The sequence below is a fragment of the Geotrypetes seraphini genome, chromosome 6 (genome assembly GCF_902459505.1).
Source record: "Geotrypetes seraphini chromosome 6, aGeoSer1.1, whole genome shotgun sequence".
NCBI classification, from domain to species: Eukaryota; Metazoa; Chordata; class Amphibia; order Gymnophiona; family Dermophiidae; genus Geotrypetes; species Geotrypetes seraphini.
In genome coordinates, this window is record NC_047089.1 from 110,597,526 (window position 1) to 110,610,781 (window position 13,256).

Sequence of the window (13,256 nt, forward strand, 5' to 3'; positions counted from 1 at the left end):
GACTTACTCTCGCATTGACTACATCCTTATATCGGCCTCTTTCTTTCCTTACCTGACGGCTGCCAGCATCTCCGCGCCTCTCGTTTCTGACCATGCTCTTCTGGGCCTTGCTTTACAGTTTGGCGCCCAAACGGCGGGTCGTGTTTGGCGTATGTCACCCCATCTCTTCACAGATGCTTCATTTCGTGAGTTCTTTCAGAGGAGATGGGATGATTTTGCTCAAACTAATTCAGTGGAGGATGCGGGCCCGATTGTTTATTGGGAGGCCGCCAAGGCGGTCATGCGGGGGCACATTCTCGCTTACTCCGCTTCCTTGAAAAAACGACGTGATGCGGAGCTCCTTGCTTTGTCCAGGGATCTTGCTGCTTATCGGACTATTCATATTTCTCGTCTCGATGATGCTACGAAACAGGCCATGGGTAGCCTTAAAGATAAAATTAACATCCTGTTGGATCAACGGGCCAGTCGTAATATCTACTGTTACAAATATAAACTACATCGGTGGGGTGATAAAACGGGTCGGTTGTTGGCTAATTTAGTGCGCCCTCACAAAGCGCGGCATACTATTACTTCTATCAAAGACAAACAGGGAGCTACCCATGTTACCCATCCGGCTATTATGCAACAATTTGTGCAATTCTACTCCGACCTTTACGCCGCTCAACCTTTTGATGAGGCTGCTAGTGACCAGTTCTTCCATGGCATCACTCTTCCCTCGCTGTCGGCTTACCAACGTGCCGCTCTAAATGGCCCCATTATAGGTGGGGAGTTTCAGGGGGCCATCAAAAAACTTAAACTAGCCAAAACACCGGGACCTGATGGTCTTGGCCCTGAGTTTTATAAACTTTTGGACCCTTCGGCTTTAATTTCTTTAGAGAATTATTTTATGGGACTTCACACTACCACTCCCCCAGGGGACTCCCATATTAGGGCGCACATCATCATTCTCCCCAAGCCTGGGCAACCGCTCGATGCCTTGGGGTCTTATAGACCTATATCCCTTCTAAATTAGGATATCAAAAATTTTGGCTAGTATTCTTGCGGCGTGTCTTAACGCGTTTTTGCCTTCTCTCATTCATGAAGACCAGGTGGGCTTTGTACCGGGTAGGCATGCATCCATGAATCTTTTGAAAGTCCTCGCGGTGTTGCAGTCTCCCCGTGCCATCACTGATAGAGCGCTCATTACCAGCTTGGATGTCGAGAAGGCGTTTGACATGGTCTCCTGGCCACACCTTTTGGGACACTCGAGCGCTTTGGTATCAGAGGCGACTTCATTGCTTGGCTATTGGCGTTGTACCACAATCCTCACTCCCAGTTATTGGTGAATGGAGGAGTGTCAGATCCCTTCCTGCTGGGGAGAGGTATGCGGCAGGATTGTCCTCTTTCGCCGCTTCTCTTTCTTCTCTCTTTAGAGCCTTTAGCTGCTCGAATCCGTCAAGACACCCAGTTGGAGGGCCTTCGGGTGAGCAGCCGGGAATTCCACATTAGTATGTTCGCCGATGATATGCTTCTCTATGTTAATCATGCCGACCGGACCATGCCTGCCTTGATGTCCATCATTCGGTCTTATGACGTTTTTTCAGGCCTCAAAATTAATTTTGATAAGACGGAAGCCCTTTTGTTAGGAAACTCGACGGTGGAACCTTGGTGCCAGGGTCTGGGCATCGTCATCGCTCCGGGGAAGTTGAAATATTTAGGTATCATGCTCTATCGTGATCCCCGTAAGCTGTATGATGCCAATGTCACCGCTACTATTGGACGGATTAAAGCCCTTTGTCTTAAATGGCACTCACTCCCCCTTTCCTTGCTGGGTCGAGTAGCGCTTGTGAAAATGGTGTTATTTCCGAAGCTGCTATATACGTTGCAAACAATTCCTGTCTGGATCTCACGCACGGACGAGCGCGATTATCAATCTATTGTTCACTCTTTCATTTGCTCTTAAACTGTCACAGAGTCGGGATAGGGGGGTTTAGGGTTACCTGCTCTTCGTGTATATAATGTTGCAGCGCTTCTCCGATGGATTCACGAACAATTGGTATCTTCACGTCGTTACTCTCCTGCAGCCTTGCTTGAGGACTGTTGCTTACCCTGGTCTTTCTCCTCCTTCCTTCATGGGGCGGGGGTGGAGGGTCTGGTGCCCCCGCTTTTCCATTCCTCCTTCCTTTTCGCAAAGCGTGGCATTGGTGGCGCATACAGCAGGGTAGGTTGCCTACTGTTTCCCCTTTTCTTTCTCTCCTTCGCAACCCTGATTTTACCCCTGGGGTTGGGGGCCTGGCGGGGCTGAGAGGCCGTCAAGGACGGGCTATGACTTTGGGTACTGCACTGGCTTTGGGGGGAGGGGTGTTTTCCTCGTTCGCTAAAGTACAGACATCGTGGTCTTTACCCCCTGCCCACATTTATACTTACCTCCAGATTCATCACTACTACCATTCCCTGGTACACGCTCATGGGGAGAGATGGGGTTATGGTACATTGGACTTGATTTTCCTCTCCACCCCCACTGTGTCTAATAAAATTTCCACTTGGTATAGGGAGGGAAGGGATAGCCTTGGGGAGAGTTGTCTCCAGGTTCTGGTAGGTGAGTGGACCGCCGAACTTGAGTTGGATGTTTCTATCCATGATATACGGCTCCTCTTCCAAACGCTATATCTCAACGTGAAGGCAGCGACCGTGCAGGAAACCCAATATAAAATTCTGCACCGCTCCTACCTCACCCGTGCCCGAGGACATGTTATGGGGCTATGGTCTGACGATAAATGTCTTAAATGTAAAACTCACAGGGGTAATTTCATCCACTCCTTTTTTGCTTGTTTAAATCTATCTTTCTGGGACTCGGTGAAGAGCTGTCTGGCTGCTCTCCTACATTGCAACTTGCCCTGGAATGAACCGGCTCTGTTGTTGGGGGCTGTTCAGGACATGCAACAACATGGATTGGATTTCCCCTCCCAGAAATTTGTTCTCCATGTGATTCTTGTGGGGAAAAAGCTTATCCTGAAATATTGGACTTCTGAGGAGGCCCCACCCTACACCTTGTGGGTAACCATGATGAAACAGCAAGCCCGCTTTGAGCTCGACACTTATGCGTCTCATCCACAGGACCACTGGAAGTCTTATTGTTCTCTTTGGCTACAGATTTTGGACTTAGTTGTCTAGTTCAGTGTTTTTCAACCTTTTTTGGGCAAAGGCACACTTGTTTCATGAAAAAAATCACGAGGCACACCACCATTAGAAAATGTTAAAAAATTTAACTCTGTGCCTATATTGACTATATATAAAGTAATTCACTTGAGTGCCACCGCCGCCATCGGGAACAGGCCGTCGCCAAGTTCTCCCTGCTTCTCTTCCCCGCGGGGCCGACCAACTCTCGCCACCCGTCGTCAATTCTAACGTCGGAGAGGACGTTCTAGGCCAGCCAGGCAGCGATTGGCTGGCCCAGAACGTCCTCTCCGATGTCAGAATTGACGCGAGTGGCGAGAGTTGGCCGGCCCCACAGGGAAAAGCAGGGAGAACTTGGCGCCGGCCTGTTCCCGATGGCGGCGGTGGCACTCAAGTGGCTAAAGAGCCGCAGTTTGCCGGCCTAGGGACAACACTGGAGGGTGGCCAGCTGTGCACCCCCTTGGGACGTAAACCCGGGGTGGGGCAGACCGCCCCCCCCCACCCTGGTATGCCACTATCTGTATCTCACTCCCTCCCTATGACCAAAAATTCTCCTTTCTTCTATTCCCCGTGTACACAACCATCTCTTTCCCTCCCTTCCTCTCTCCAAAGTCCATGCCTTCTGTGTCCAAACACTCATTCCCTCCCCCACCTCAGCATCTCTTTCCCTCCCTTCCTCTCTCCCAAGTCCATTTCTTCTGTGTCCAAAAACGCATTCCCTCCCCCACCTCAGCATCTCTTTCCCTCCCTTCCTCTCTCCCAAGTCCATGCCTTCTGTGTCCAAAAACCCATTCCCTCCCCCACCTCAGCATCTCTTTCCCTCCCTTCCTCTCTCCCAAGTTCATGCCTTGTGTCCAAAACGCACTCCCTCCCCCCTTTTGTGTTCCGTGTTTGCCTCCCAGCCCATCTTTGCAACTTTCTCAGCAAAACGAAGCTCAAGCCGCGAGGCTTGTCTTCTGCTTCCTGCCTCCCCTGCCGCGCACAAATAGCCGAACGGAAGTATTCTCCGACGTCAGCGCTGACGTCGGAGGGCAGGCTTTGCTTAAGCCCTCCCTCCGACGTCAGCGCTGACATCGGGGAACGCTTGCGATCGGCTATATGTTAGCTGCAGGGCAGGCAGGAACAGAAGACGAGCCTCGCGGCTCGAGATGTATTGAACTCCGCCGGTCCCCCGTCCAGCTCTCTCCTGTCCACGTGGGGCGGATCGCCCCTCTCCCTAGACTGTGGCCTAGGACCCTGGGGGAGCCCGGGGCCCCTGAATGCAGGACTGGTGGTACTGCCCTGATGGCAGCCCTGACCGTACGGCACACCAGGCAACATCTCGCAGCACACTAGTGTGCCGCGGAACAGCGGTTGAAAAACACTGGTCTAGTTGATACAGTCAGTTTTATGTACCAACCTGTGAGGTTTACTGGCCTCTCCTTTATATACTGTTCACATTGCAGCCTTTTTTCTGGCAGGGAACGTGCGTTCGTGTGTATGTGTATGTGACTGTGTGCCTGTAAGGTTGAGTCTTGCGTGCACAGGTGTGTATTGTAGGTTTGTGTGAGCTATGCTTGGCAGTGGTTTGTCTGTTTGAATCATTTGGGGATTCTGGTTGTTTTCTATATTCAAACTAGATGGGGGACGCTGGGTTGCGAGCTGCTTCCACATTTCCCATGTCATAGTCCTGTGGTATCCTCTGTATCTCTTGTGACTTATTGTACCTTGCATCATTCTGATACTGTATGATACCATGTATGCTTTGATGCTTTGAGGTTGGCTCTTGCTGTTCAGTTGCCTCCTGTCTCAATAAACATGATAATAATAAAAAAATAATAAATTTTTTTAAAAAAAGTAAACAATAATAAAAACTACATGAAGACAGAGGAAACTATTATTGATAAGACTTAGAAAGTAATTCAGGAAAGAAGAGGGAAAAATTTTTAAAGTCATGATAAAGAATGGCAAAGAGGGCAAGCAGAGAGGAAAATTCAAAATGACATGAACAATGGAAAAGAAATGAGATGCAATTTGTGCTTTCTGCCTTCCTGATCTACACTGAGAAGATTCCACCTGAATGTTCTGTCTATCTGTAGCACGACGCAGGAGACTTGTTGACAAGTGACCTAGTTCTTCCACAGGATAATTGGAATCAGTCTGGATATTAGAAGAGGAAATAAATGAAATGCAATTTGTGCTTTCTATCTTCCTGATCTGCACTGAGAAGATTACATGGGAATGATCTGTATTGAGAAGATTACATGTGAATGCTCAGCCTATCTGTATCATGATGTAGGAGACTTGTTATCAGTCTTGATATTAGAAGAGGAAATAAATCTGTAAAGATATGAGAAAGAGTGGCAAAAATGGGAAAAAGTAGAAGGTGAAGAAATAATGAAGGCAAGAAGGGGTGAAAACTTTAAAGTTCAAAAACAAATATTGAAGAAATGGAAAAGAAATGAGATACATTTTGTGCTTTTTGCCATCTTGATCTGCTTTGAGATAGACAAGTAAATTTACATTTAATCCATTGACATTCTAACACCTTGGTTCAAGAAAGAATATGAAATAATTTATGTTTGCTTTTAGTGATAATGTTTATTATATACTAAGGGGTTCATAATAAAAAAAAACCAAAAACGTCTAAAAAGTGTTCTAAATGGCTACTTGGACGATCAAAAAACCTGATCGTCCAAGTACCCATAACCAAAGCTGGTTTTTAGACGTATCTAAAAACAGCTTAGGCCTTTCCCCTGCCTCTAAACGCACAGAGAGAAAAGAGGCGTGTTTAGAGGAGGGGAAAGGGCGGGCAGTGGGCCGACCTACACCTAGGCGTACAACAGGTATAACCAAAACATTTCACAGGTTGCCTAGTCGGTACTTAGACCTTTTCGACTTAGACGAAGTCAAACCAGGTCTAAGTGCCGAAAAAGGGGCCACTGAGCTTATGGCCGCTGGCGCGATCAGTTCAGCGGCCCAGCAACCTATCAACCACAACCATCGCGGCAGGAGAGATGCCCAATCTCTCCTGCTGTGATACATCACCCCCCCCCCAACAACGTCAGGGCAAGAGGGAGCCCAAGCCCTCTTGCCCCGTCGATCCGCGGCCCCCCCTGACAACATCAGGGCAAGAGGGAGCCCATGCCCTCTTGCCCCATCGAACCGCGGCCCCCCCAACAACATTGGGGCAAGAGGGAGCTTAAGCCCTCCTGCCCCACGGCAGCCGCGGCACCCCCGACGATATCGGGGCAAGAGGGAGTTCAAGCCCTCTTGCCCCGGCGATCGTGCCCCCCCCCCCCCCGCCGAGTACGAGCAGGCCAGGAGAGAGCCCAAGCCCTCCTGGCCTCGGCAACCCCCCCTCTGACACGGCGATCCCCCCTCCGACATGGCGACCCCCCTCTGACACAAAAGGGCCAGGAGGGAGCCCAAGCCCTCCTGGCCCCGGCGACCCCCCGACTGGATTGGGCCAGAAGGGAGCCCAAGCCCTCCTGGCCCCGGCGACCCCCCGACTGGATTGGGCCAGGGGGGAGCCCAAGCCCTCCTGGCCCTGTCGACCCCGTACCCCCCACTACACTACGGGCAGGAGGGATCCCAGGCCCTCCTGCCCTCTCCACAACCCCCCTTCCCCCACCAGCTGGCTCCCCCAAAACCCCCGATTGGCACCCCCCCCGCCGACCCACGACCCCCCCAGCCGACCCCACAACCCCCTTTCCCCGTACCTGTTCAGTTGGCCAGACGGACGGGTGCCAAGCCCGCCTGTCCGGCAGGCCAGCCAGGTCCAGAATGGGGCAGGATTGGCTCAGGCGTCAGAAACCCCGCCCACAGGTGGGGCCTGAGGCGCCTGGGCCAATCAGAATAGGCCCGAGAGCCTTAGGCCCCTCCCAGTCTGAGAACTTCCCATTTATGCCCACTCTCTGCTTTCTGCTCTCCAGCCATTTGCCTATCTATCTTAATGTATCTCCCTCTATTCCATGGCTTTGTAGTTTCCTGAGAAGTCTTTCATGTGGAACCTTGTCGAACGCTTTCTGGAAGTCCAAATATATTATGTCCACCGGTTCTCCACTATCAATTTGTTTGTTCACGGTCTCAAAAAATTGAAGTAAATTCGTCAAACACGATTTCCCTTTTCTGAAGCCATGTTGACTGGCTCTCATCAGGTCGTGTGTATCCAAGTGCCGGACTATGCTATCTTTAATCAGTGCTTCAACCATCTTTCCAGGGACAGACGTAAGACTCACAGGTCTGTAATTGCCCGGTTCTCCAAGTACATTGATGTGTTATTATAATCAATGTGTAGAAGACAATTCTTTTCATTTAGGAGCTACTGATGCTCTGATAACATTGATCCCAAAACAGGGTAAAAATCCTCTGTTGGTAGAATCATATCGTCCGATTTCATTACTCAATGTAGATCTTAAGATATTTGCAAGGGTGTTGGCAGATAGACTGGCAATTCATCTGACTATGCTGATAGGGGAAGAACAAGTTGGTTTTATAAGAGGTCGTCAATCACTTTTGCATGTTAGAAAAGTTTTAATGGCGTTAGTGACTGGTCAGACAAAAGCAATTTCTGGTCTGTTGACTAGTCTGGATGCAGACAAAGCTTTTGACCAAGTGGAGTGGTCCTTTCTCTTTTCTGCATTGTCTAAAATAGGAATTTCTGGATGTTCTTAGATAGTCTTCGAGTTTTGTATGTCAAGCCAAGGGCCTCTATTTTGATTAATGGCACTTGTTCATCTCCTTTTACTATTTCTCGTGGGACTCAACAGGGATATCCTCTTTCTCCTTTATTATTTATAATATATCTAGAACCTCTTTTACGTACCTTGAAACGAGATATTCACATTACTGGGATTCGGGTGATAGATCAAGATTTGATGATTATTTTGACTGATCCCAAGAATTCTTTACCACATCTTATTGATGCAATATCTGAATTTGGATTTCATTCTGGGTTTCGTCTGAATTATCAGAAATCTGTAGCCCTTCCTTTCAATCAGTTCTTGAAGGAACAGTGGAAATGAAATTTCCCATTAACTTGTGCAAGTGAAGCAGTTACTTATTTAGAGATATTACCCGTTTAAATGATCTTAATATTCAACAATTATTAAATAAGACCAAATCAATCTTATTAATAAGGAGGCATTTTCCTAACTCTTTAATGAGACGTATTGCTCTTTGTAATATGATAATTCTTCCTCAATGGTTATATGTATATTAAATGTTACCATTGTTGTATTCTAAAGTAGTAGAATGTCAATTAAATAAATTGATACGTGGGAAAAGACCATGTATTTAATTAAATCAGGTAACAAAGGGAGGATTGGGTTTATTACAGTTGAGGCAATTTGTCGAGGCTTGTCATATGCGTCTTATACATGATTGGTTTCTTGCAACATCTTATTTTACCTGGATTTCAGTAGAGTTAAAATTATGGAGGCCTTATCACTACATGCTTCTAAGATGAAGGCTGCTGTTCTGAAAAATCCTTTTTATTTTTTAATTGTTCCTCAGAAAATCACTTGGCGAAGGATATGTAATCGATTGAAGTTTGATTTTAGAACTACACCACTTTTACCTATTTGTGGAAATGACTCTTTTTTACCTGGTATAACATCTGCAGGTTTTCAATCTAATAAATGAGGAAATATTTTCTATTTTTACCAGATATTAACTTATGAGGGTAATTTACCAACATTATCACAATTACGTACTATTTATAATTGGTCTAAATTGGATATATATTCTTACATGCAGTTGAGGTATTTTGTGAATTCCTTACCTTCATTGTCACTAAATGCTAAAGTATATGATGCTCTATCAGAATTATTTTGGTTAGATGCCTAGTCGACGTTTTTGAAGAAAACATTCCCTATTGGGACAGACCTATGTGAGTGGTAACATTCTTTGTATATCATCATTCGTGATTCTCAAGACTCCTGAGGCAGGCCTTTAGGCCGAAACATGTACATGTCGAGTCATTGAGTCATAGAATCATTCGAATGTACCATTGTGACATTGGAGAAATAAAGATCTTCACATTATCAGATGAATTGGAAGACACTTTTTTAGTGCACATCATTCGGATCTGGACAATTCTATTCTGTTTTGTTGTATAGATTTAAATAGTGCCATCTTTAGTGTGAGTGCTCGGTCTTAAATATTTTAGACATTCATTAGTGAATCTTTCTCCTAATTTAGATTACAAGCAGGGATTCCAGATTCAAAGATTTTTAAAGATTTTATATGGTCTTCTATCTGATATCACCTATTATGAAATGGGTGCTTATAGGGCGACTTTTGCTACATTAGGCTCTTGTTTGAAATGTGGTCACCTTAAAGCTAATGTATCTCACATGTTTTGGACATGTCCTTTGATACACAAATTTTGGAATGTTGTTTTTTTCTAAAGTTGAGGAAATGTGGGGAATTGATTGGCATTGCAATAGTTATAATATATTTTGGATTTTTGATGTTAAGCGTCCTATTCCAAGAGGCCTAAAAGGCTTTCTTCAAAGAACAATCTTATCAGGTTTGAAAGTCATACTTTATCTTTGGATTGGACCTTTAAGACCAACATATAGTCATTGGCGTTCTAGAATGTTACACATTTTAACAATGGAAAGTATGCAATTATCAGAATGGGACACTAGACAGGGAAGACAATTTTTAATTATTTGGCAACCTTATTTAGATACATTAACACCACACACTCACAGTCGCATATTATTTAATATGTAATTACAGTTCTAAAATGGGGAAAAAAGGGGAAGGAATTGGGTATATTTGCTTTTAGTGATAATGTTTATTATATATTAACTCTGTAATTTTTGGTTTTCTTCTTGTATTTGAAATGATCTTTTTTATTACTTTGTTTGTATTTGAAATTTAATAAATATGATTTACATTATAAATATGTTGAAGAGCACGGGTCCGAGCACCGAACCCTGCGGCACTCCACTCATGACGCTTTTCCAGTCCGAGTACTGTCCATTTTCCCCCCCACTCTCCGTTTCCTATCTGCCAGCCAGTTTTTAATCCACGTGAGTATTTCACCCTCGATTCCATGGCTCACAATTTTTCAAAGTAGTTGTTTATGTGGAACCTTGTCGAATGTCTTCTGAAAATCCGGATATACAATGTCGATTGGGTCACCCTTATCTATCTGCCTGTTTACCCGCTCAAAGAAGTGCAGCAAGTTCATCAAGCAAGATCTGCCTTTGCTGAAGCCAAGCTGGCTGGTCCTCATCAGATTGTGTACATCAAGGTGATCAATGATGCGGTCCTTTATCAGCGCCTCTACCATCTTTCCCGGTACCGAGGTCAGACTCACTGGTCTGTAGTTTCCCGGATCTCCCCTCAAACCTTTCTTGAAGATCGGCGTAATATTCGCCACTTTCCAGTCTTCCGGAATCCTTCCTGATTTGATCGACAAATTGACTATTAGTTGAAGCAGTTCAGCTATAGCCCCGTTCAGTTCCTTGATTACTCTCGGAAGGATGCCATCCGGTCCTGTGGAGTTATCATTTTTAAGCCTATCAATCTGCCTGCATACCTCTTCTAGACTGACCGTTAATCCTGTCAGTTTCCTGTCTTCGTTTCCTGCGTATAGCCTGTCGGCTTCCGGTATGTTGTGTATATCCTCTTCGATAAATACAGACGCACAAAATGTGTTCAGTTTGTTGGCGATGGCTTTGTCCTCCTTTAGCACTCCCTTTATTCCATGGTCATCTAACGGCCCCATCACTTCCTTTGCGGATCGTTTCCCCTTAATATATTGAAAGAATGGCTTGAAGTTTTTTCCTCCTTGGCTATTTTTTCCTCGTAGTCTCTTTTGGCCCCTCTTACCGCCTTTGATGCTGTTTGTGCTTTTTCCAGTTTTCGTCCGTATTTGACCTTTTCCATTCCTTAAATAAAGTGTTCTTGTCTCTGATCGCTTCCTTCACCACTAGTGAGCCAAGCCGGTTCCTTGTTCTTTTTCCTCTTGGATCCCTTGTTGATACACGGTATATATAGATTTTGCGCCTCAATGACTGTGTCCTTAAAAAGGGACCATGCTTGCTCTAGCGTTTTTACAGTGCTTATCCTCTTCTTAATCTTCTTCCCCAGCATGAGTCTCATCTCTTTATAATTCCTTTTTCGGAAGTTCAGTGTCATGGCCGACGTTCTGGATCGATGTTTTGCCCCTGTGTCCAGATTGAAGCGGATCATATTGTGATCACTGCTTACCAGTGTCCCTTCTACTTCTACACCTTGCGCTGGTCCTCATAGTCCATTTAGAATTAAGTCCAGAATTGCATTTCCTATCATATTTTCCTTGTTGTTCCAGGAAGCAGTCGCCTACAGCATCCAGGAACTTGGTCTCGCTACTGCAGTCAGAGGTGCCTAGGTTCTAGTCTATATCCGGATAATTGAAGTCACCCATGATAACTGCGTTGCCTCCTTTGCAGTTGTGTTTAATCTCGACCGTCATTTCTCCATCAATTTCTTTGGACAGCCCTGGGGATCGGTAGTAGATGCCGATCTTCATTCCATAGTCTGTTATTGAGAAAGACATGGGGGAAGCCACTGCTTACCCTGTATCGGTAGCATGGAATATTGCTACACCTTGGGTTTTGGCCAGGTACCTGGGTTGGCTACCGTGGGAACGGGCTACTGGGCTTGATGGACCATGGGTCTGACCCAGTGATGCTATTCTTTTATATTCTTATCCAAACTACAGTTTCCCATCAAAGGCTCCCATGAAGTCATATATTGAAAGTGAGGTGGTAGAGTATAAAAAGTACTTTTAATAAAGTGTGAGATTAAATTCTTAAGAGAAATATGTTTAAAAAGAATTTCCTCAAAGTGATGTAAAGGATGAGTTACTTTGTCAATGATGTTTGTGATGATGTTTGTGATGTCATGGTGAATCCAGAAATACTGGAATAATAAAAAGCAAATATGATATTTACTGAAAATGTCAGCCATTGAGCGAAGATGATTATTTTGTAGTAGATTAATCAGAGGGAAGTTGGCTAAGTCAGTATCTAAGGACAGTTGCCTAAATGGAGAGTAGGACAAAAGAGGTGTAGTCAGAGTGAAATTAGAAGATATAACCTTCAAGGAACAAATTTTTTTTCCAGCTGCATAGAACTGGCAAAATAAAAGGATGATGATTCAATTCGAGACCAATTATGTGTGTCAGAAAAGACATAAGCAGAGTGTATGGTTGAACAAATGTTTATTCTAGTCTTACCCAGGGAGAACATGCCATAAGATTGATCCAGCAATGTGATGGTCAAAGACAAGCTGACCAATAATACCATTGTAAATTTGGCAACCCAAGCCCTCCAGATGTTTTAGGAAGAAATAGTATAGGAGCTTTAATGGTCTTTTATTATACCATATTGTGACAGGAATCCCACTAGCCCTTCCATAGACATGGGGGAAGATCCTGTTAGCCCCATTAGAATCCCTGTTAGGAGAACTATGAGATATCCTGAAGCTAGTGAAAATCCTTGGCGCAGAGAGTTTGAGTTGACAATAGGAGTGCAGGGCTCTTTAAGAGTTTCTCATTCTCTGATAGGAGGGGGCATGGCTTTATGCCAAGGTTTCCATTTCTACAGCCTTCCTCATCAGACAAAAGGGAGAAACAGCTGGAGCATGCAGCTGAAGGTAAGCTGGGAAGGAAGCCAGTCCTTCCAGCAGAGCAGGACTCAGAATAAAACAGTTCCCCTGCGGAGATTTCAATGAGATGGAAGAACTAGCTGAAGGCAATGTTGAGCCATTCACAGAGAACCAGCAGGAGAAATATCAATGGAGTACAATGAGGAGTGTATTTTGCCTGACCTGAATAAAGAACAGATGCTCTGTGAGTAGGCTGCCCAACCAAACGGTTTATTTTTGATTGAAGTTTTTTTTTGATGTTTTGTTTTTTTTACAATTGCTGCCTGAGCGTTTTTTGCTAGTGTCATTGTGGGGGGTGTAAACAGGAATATTTAATATCCTGTCTAAACAATGCCCCCATTGTTATTTAGTAATTGCACAAACATGTTTTTTTCCAATTAAAATTTATTAAGCCATTTTTAATGACAGATTACATCAATCAGGCTCATAAATTCTCATTTGTACAATGA

At 45.0% G+C, this 13,256-nt stretch overlaps 1 protein-coding gene across 7 annotated transcripts in view; it reads right to left on the reverse strand.

Annotated features, from left to right (window-relative positions):
• The window catches only part of RGN (regucalcin), a 677,053-nt gene that overhangs the window by 496,642 nt on the left and 167,155 nt on the right, over positions 1-13,256 (reverse strand). The window lies entirely within an intron of this gene.